The sequence below is a fragment of the Polyodon spathula genome, chromosome 15, assembly GCF_017654505.1.
Source record: "Polyodon spathula isolate WHYD16114869_AA chromosome 15, ASM1765450v1, whole genome shotgun sequence".
Taxonomy (NCBI): Eukaryota; Metazoa; Chordata; class Actinopteri; order Acipenseriformes; family Polyodontidae; genus Polyodon; species Polyodon spathula.
In genome coordinates this window covers 6,397,340-6,405,113 of record NC_054548.1, presented here as the reverse complement: position 1 = coordinate 6,405,113, position 7,774 = coordinate 6,397,340, and positions in this window count along the sequence as shown.

Below are 7,774 nucleotides of genomic sequence, written 5' to 3'. Positions count from 1 at the left end.
CTTTGTTATGGAAACACAATTGTATTCTGTATGTCAATTTTTTTACACAGATTTGGTCCACTCAAGCTAGTGAAAATACTGATCTATACTACACCAAGAAATGTGACTCTTGTACGTACTGTTGAAATGCCTTTCCTGCCTGATTCGCAGTCAGCAAATAGCAAGTGAGCAGCTTGTTATGTAAATCTGTATTCAGCTATTTCATTATACACTACCTATAGAAAGTCTACACCCCCTTTAACTTTTTTCACATTTTGTTGTGCTGGTGCCTCATCGTTGTCATGCTGAAAGGTGAACTTCCATCCCAGTTTCAGCTTTCTTGCAGAGGGCAGCAGGTTTTCCTCAAGGACTTCTCTGTACTTTGCTCCATTCATTTTCCCTTCTATCCTGACAAGTGCCCCAATCCCTGCCGATTATCTCGGAGACCATTTTGAAGCAGTGACTTCATATGTACCTAGCCAACAACGTTTTGAGTGAAATGCAAAGTAAAGCACAATATCTTTGTGTAGCTCTTTTTTTCTTCATTGGCATTGTATATTTTTAATTTAGCCAGCAAAATATTTTCTAGACAATTAAAACAAACTAGGCTTTATTGTAGTAAACAAAATAAAAAATAATACATAACATTTCACGGATCACGGACTAAGTAATTTAGTGTGGTAAATAGTTCAATTCATACAACTGCTCCCTCACTGAGTCACAGTGACCACGCTACTGTTATAATGCTGAGTACTCAATTTAGTTTATAAATTTAATAAATATTAAATTAACTTATAATATATATATATATAATATATATATATATATATATATATAATATAATATATAATATATATATATATATATTATATTAATATATCTGTATTATCATTTCACCTTGATTCTTTTTTTAAATTTTTATAAAGAACATAAAGTTGACAGACACAGAACCAACCAAGGATATTGCTGCTCTAGAAAGAGCGCAAAGAAGAGCAACCAGAATTATTTACGGGTTTAAAAGGCATGTCATAAGCAGACAGGCTAAAAGAGCTGAATCTATTCAGCCTTGAACAAAGAAGACTAAGCGGCAATCTGAGTCAAGCATTCAAAATTCTAAAAGGTATTGACAATGTTGACTCAAGGGACCTTTTCGACCTGAAAAAAGAAACAAGGACCAGGGGTCATAAATGGAGATTAGATAAAGGGGCATTCAGAACAGAAAATAGGAGGCACTTTTTTTACACAGAGTATTGTGGGAGTCTGGAACCAACTCCCCAGTAATGTTGTTGAAGCTGACACCCTGGGATCCTTCAAGAAGCAGCTTGATTAAGAGATTCTAGGACCAATAAGCTGCAACCAAATGAGCAAGATGGGCTGAATGGCCTCCTCTCATTTGTAAACTTTCTTATTTATGACAGAATAAGCATTTACATACATTGGTGCACATCGTTTTCAGTGTGGCATTATAACAGGTGTAAAAAGGGATGACTATTATTCATTCCTGTAACATGATCAGTTGTTTTTCTTCCTGTATTAAACTCTTTGAAAAAAGTGGTCCACCATTTCTACCAGCCTGCTCTCCTGGCTTTCTAAAAACTGTAGACCATGGATTTATAGAACCCCAAGCATCAATCAATCAATCAATCATGCAATAAAGTATCATATATTTCTGCAGCATGATACCATTAATAGTAGAGTAGACGTTGTTATATAAAAGACCTCCTTGAGCCTAGCTAAACAGACTTTTTTTTTAATGTGTAGTATCCTTTAATGGACAATGTCAACTCTTCCACTAGGGCTTCTAGACTGATCCATTCCAGTGCCTTAATGCTAATCAAGTTCAACTCCTAGGACACCTGATCTCCTTTCTGCTTTTTCAGCCTTTTAGGTAAAGGTACTGGGATTGCAGAAATAATTTATTTAAAGGTGTATGATGATTTTCCCTTCAACTATAAAAAAATAAAATAAAGCAATAACAATATTCGGCCACTAGGTGTTAGCTATGCTCTGTGTAAAAAACAACATTATAATTAAATGTAAACAGTAGCTCCTTAAAGGTCTGTTCAATTTAAAAGTGTGAGGTTCAAGAATTCTAAGGTAGTTTCTTAACCATTGCTTTGACATCTATTGCTTGTCTCTTATTAAATAGCAATATTATCACGAGTCCAGTTTTGCCAAATATATGTTGGTTCACTGCATTTTTTTTTTTTTTGTTTAACTTTCAAATGCTAATCTATTTTTTGCTTCCTGGTTCCAATCACTTCCTGTGCTGGACCACATAGCCTGATTGCAGGGCAACCATTGAATCAATTATTTAAATAATTAATAATATGTATTTAAAATTCTTAACTTGAAAGAAACACATTGAGATTGAGTCTCTCATTTATAATAATAACCAGAATAGAACATTCATACCCCCTTTGATTTCCCTGAAAGGATCAATAATGAGTGCTGGTGTGTACCTCAGTATTATTGCTGATTGAGTGCACTCACAGTGCCTACCCTGACAACATTTTTCAAGATGATAATGCATCCCTCCACCATGCTGATTTTGTGTCATTGGATAGAGGTGCAAGACAGACAAAAGTCCTGTCAGCCTGCACAATCATCTCAATCCATATGAGCATCTGTGGCTACTTTATTGACCCAATTGCGGGCTAAGTGAATCGAATTGGCCACAATCCTTCAAGACTTCAAGCAACTTCTGGGGTCAATGCCACTCCAATTCCAGGCCATTGTCATGTCCATGCCTGGATTAACCGATGCATAGTCGATGCACTTGCACAGGGCCTGCAGCTCAAACGGGGCCCCGGACCACCAATGAATACAAAATAATTTAATAAGAATAAGAAACAAAAAATGACCTCAGCGTGATGAGAAGTAGTTGTATATGACAGTCAGAACCAGCCCAAATTAACAGAACACATAAACATCACATTAACTTGTATTTATATTAAAAACACAACACCGCATTCTGCTCAATTCATTGCAGTCACAAAGCAATCAAGCACCTTTCCATTTGTCCCTGTCACGGCTTTGCTTTAACATAGAGGTAAGTAGCTCAAAAGAAACGTAAGCCGCTCAATCACATTAGTTACATCCATCGACTGGTTTTATTTAAAAATGTCAAGTCAATAATATATAAGCAGTTCTGACAAAAGCAAAGTAATTAAAGAAAAGTACTGGCGGAGCAAAGAGCCTCAGCAAAGAGCCTGAAAATCAAGCAGTCGTTGTGTGTTCAAAGACATTGTCAGTCAAAAGTTAATCAATGATGAAACAGTTCAGTCAAAATACCCATCTGATCTTGAAGCAACCTTTTCAGACAAGCAGAACAGTTTTATTACCTAACAATAAAAAAAATGAAAAGTGTAAATCTCCAATTAACCTTTAAAGCAACTGAAGGCTCACCACCTGGAGTCCACTTTTCCAAACGTCGATATTGCTCTTCTACCTCACTTTGCTGGTTACAAATGCTGAAGCAGAACGGTCATTCTCCGGGATGAGCAGGATTACAAATGCTGAAGCAGAACGGTCATTCTCCAGGATGAGCAGGATTACAAATACTGAAGCAGAACGGTCATTCTCTGGGATGAGCAGGATTACAAATGCTGAAGCAGAACGGTCATTCTCTGGGATGAGCAGGATTACAAATGCTGAAGCAGAACGGTCATTCTCTGGGATGAGCAGGATTACAAATGACGAAGCAGAACGGTCATTCTCCGGGATGAGCAGGATTACAAATGCTGAAGCAGAACGGTCATTCTCCGGGATGAGCAGGATTACAAATGCTGAAGCAGAACGGTCATTCTCTGGGATGAGCAGGATTACAAATGCTGAAGCAGAACGGTCATTCTCCGGGAGGAGCAGGATTACAAATGCTGAAGCAGAACGGTCATTCTCTGGGATGAGCAGGATTACAAATGCTGAAGCAGAACGGTCATTCTCTGGGATGAGCAGGAGTAAAATCTTTGACCTCTCAGCGATGGGACAGGCCAGAATGAACGCTCTCACCTTAATGTCCATTGACAGTGACTTGATAAGAAAGCTTCAGTGATATATTAGAAGACTTTGCAAGCATCATAGGGGTGGAAATTTGGCACTATGGCTCTAGATTCTAGCACCTCGGTAACCCATATAGCTCCAGCAATATAAAATTCTCTCGCCAGAGTAGATATACTTAATTTTATTTATTCCTTATCAACCATAGATGATGACAGTTTCTCATTGGGTCTGGAGTACTGACATGACCTGCCCACACTGATAAGTTAGCACCAGTATGCTCTTTGGTGCTAAACTTTCAAAACAGTTTATCATCAATTTTATTGTTATAATATTTTTTTTCCAATTGTTTGTTACAAAAAATACAACATCTATTAAACCTGCAGTAAAATCATCTAAATCCGAAAATGCACAGCCCAAATTATTTGGTTTGTAGAAAAAAAAATATGTAAAAAACTAGAACATATGCTGTAACATTTACAAAAAAAAAGTTCAAATCGTTTTCTCTATATGGTGCTTGAGTGTTTGCTGCTGAGGAAGATCTTACTAGTTGTTGTTTTTTATTATTATTATTATTATTATTACTGGGGGGCAGTTAATCCAACACTGGTCATGGCAGCAAAAAACAAGGGTGTGGGATCCTAAAAAATTAGCCAGTGTGTATATCAACAAATGTATCTCTGTTGGAACATGGGCAATCCATATAGATGTGATTACAGCAAGAACACGCGGTCTCCAATACCCACAAGGGATAAATGAGGGACAAACATCTGTCTGTGTTTTAGGGCTACTTTTTAACTCAATGAGTCCAATATGAAGTTTTTGTTTTGTGTGTGATCATGTTTTTTCTTACAGTTAAGCCTGTGAAAAAGCAACGTGTTTTTGTAAGGTTTGTGCAGGTAAACTATTTTTTTTTTATTAGTGGCAGTGTTCTATCAAGTCGTATTGGCCAATCTCCAAAAACTCCATTCATCTAAAGCTATAACAGTACTGAACACATGGCTGAGTGTGAAAACAATATTCACCCCTGCATTTTTTTGTTTCTGTTCAATCCCTTTCCTTTTCAGTCAGTATAATAAAAGTGCTGAGTAAGCAGGGTCAAGTAGGATATGCCAGTGTGAAACATGAAAACGAGACTATAGGCTGTGATTAGGGCCTCTAATGTGTGATGAATCCTTTTAAATCACATGATATGAACTAATGTCGCCATTTAATTATAAAACAACAAAGTGTCGCGCTGCAGGAAGATCAGAATGGATGACAACTGCATTTTTTTTGGTTTAAACACTTGCATTGTGACCTCAAAACAAAACAAAAAAAGAAACAAAGTTAAACCATATCAAGTTTGAATTCTTATTTTTATATTTTGGTTCTAACTTTAAATTGTGTTTTTTTTTTTTTTTTTTTTTTTAAATGCATTTAAAATGTGTCCTGCCCCTTTGCCACCAAGGAAGCCCAAATATCTGGCAACTAGGATTGTTTTAGCAGGGTCAGTGGTCACATCTCCTTATTGTGGAGTCCATTAACATTGGGAACCTGCTTTTAAAGCCAACCCTTGCTTCAGAGATAGTGAAAGGGATTAAACTAAATTTAGGACAACCTGTCCCAGTCCGTGATATAGACAGACTAATAGAACAGCGCATTGGTGGGTGTAACCAGTCTGGGTTACAGTTGCAGCTAAAGCTGATGCAAAAAATGACAGGGGTAGCATAGTACATGTACAGCAGAAAATAAAATGGATGCACTATCTTTCAGTACCCCTTGCAGTAAATTTCATAAACCTATATTACTGAGTTACACAGCTGTTAAATTTTCTTCAAGCCTGACAACATTTTATGCTTATTTTCTGGTAATAAATGATTGATAAGAATACTACAGAATCTACAGGTTCTAGAGTGTGGAATGCTTTGTAGAACCTTAATTCTGTAGCCTGGCACAAAGGTTGTCAACTTGTCAAGCTCTAAACAGAAAGCTGGTGTCCCAGGATTTCCAGGATGCTTGGAGCATGTCAGCGTGATCTGCCAACAGATTCACACTGCAAAAAAATAGAAAGACCTCCATGCAACATTCCTGAATTTAGCTCATGCATAGGGTTCAGTGACACAAGCTCCTTTGGGCTTCATTGGAGTTTTTCAGCATATCCAGCACCACAACAGAGTTAGTGAAAGCCTACTTCGGGAACTTGCTGTTCTGTTTTTAAACTCCAGAATTCACCACTGCTTGGCAGTTTCTTAAAGTAGGAATCTTGGCAGGTTGCACCATTTCTCCACTGGCCTTTACAATGGCAATGGAAGTCATTATTAGGGTCTCGAAATGGGTAGTGGGAGGGGAAGGCTGGCTTCTGGCATGCGGCTACTACCACTTAGAGCATGCATGGATGACACCAGTTGGGTACTTGGCAAACTACTAGATAACATCAGATGGGCACATACGCAGTTCAAGCCCATCAAGTCGGAAACACAGAGGCTAATAGAGTGAAATAGCTCTCAGATAGAGATGTCTGTGTGTAATTGAACTCATTCAATATTTAAATAGTAATATTCAATGCTAGAATGTGCCAAGACAGATTGTTGGTTTGACATTCACCTCTGCAGCTTCATAAAAACACTCCCCTAATGAAAAGGTGAAACAAACATAGCCCAGCGCAAGTTGATATAAAGTTGAGCATTAAGGCACCATAAACTTAGACAAACATTACGAGTCTTTGTCAGTGTCTTCCACGTCAATATGTTAACTGAATATATTACGTTATAGGTATGGGTGTACTATCTACAGCAGTGTTCTAGACCAGCGAGAGCCATTCAAGTCCGGGACTTTGTTCCAACCAAGTCTTTAATTAATTAATTGAATCTTAAAATGAGGTGAATTTAATACTTAGCGACCTGATTGGAAAAAAAAAGGAATGGCCCTCGTAGGCCATTAATGAAGACAAATGAGCCACAATAAGTGTAATATAATTCCACAGAGATTAGAAAGCAAAAGGAAACATTAATGTTAAACACACTGATACAGACTCGTTGACATGTTTGTTTAATTGTATAGTTACTAATGTTTTTACTTTTACTACTGTTTGTTATGATTGAATGCAGCTCTGGGTGAAGTGAGAAGCTTTTGTCTACCAGAATCAAATCCTAACATGCAATGTAACTCTAAAGCTCTTACACTAGCACCTTGTGTAACAGTAGAGACAATGCAGTTATCTTTCATCTTTCATCAGCAGGAAGTACTGAAACCATTTTGTGCTTCCAAAACATGTTAAGATGTCGATCATATCAGAGAAGAGAGGGAAATACTGGCTTGTATTCTTGTTACATAAAAGTAAACCTGGATTCCTCTTTACATGTGACAAAGCATGTGGATTAATGTTTAAAGCATGTCTAAAACTGATGCAGTGGATACATCATGGATGGGGAGCTGCAACAGGGAATGCAAACCAGATTGTCAGTATACTTTCCCCACTAAGTAAAATTCATTTGAAAATAACAATCATAATATGGTACAAAAAGTTTATTTAGTAACACTTTCTGTAAACATTTGAGGTAAATGAACATTTACGTCAGCTTGTTCTTACAAACTGTAACACACAAGGCACTTTTGTTAAGACAGCACTTTAAATAATTTACTGCTTTTAGCATATTGATGGTTCAAAGCTGCTGACTGCTGAGAGAATTCTTCACTTTACTTGTGAGGGTAGAAAGGAATGAAGCAATATCACTCCCCTCAATTTGTTATGAGTAACAGAGAAACTTGCAAAATGGACCTTTCTTTCTTCTAAACAATCCATCTCTGCCATTTC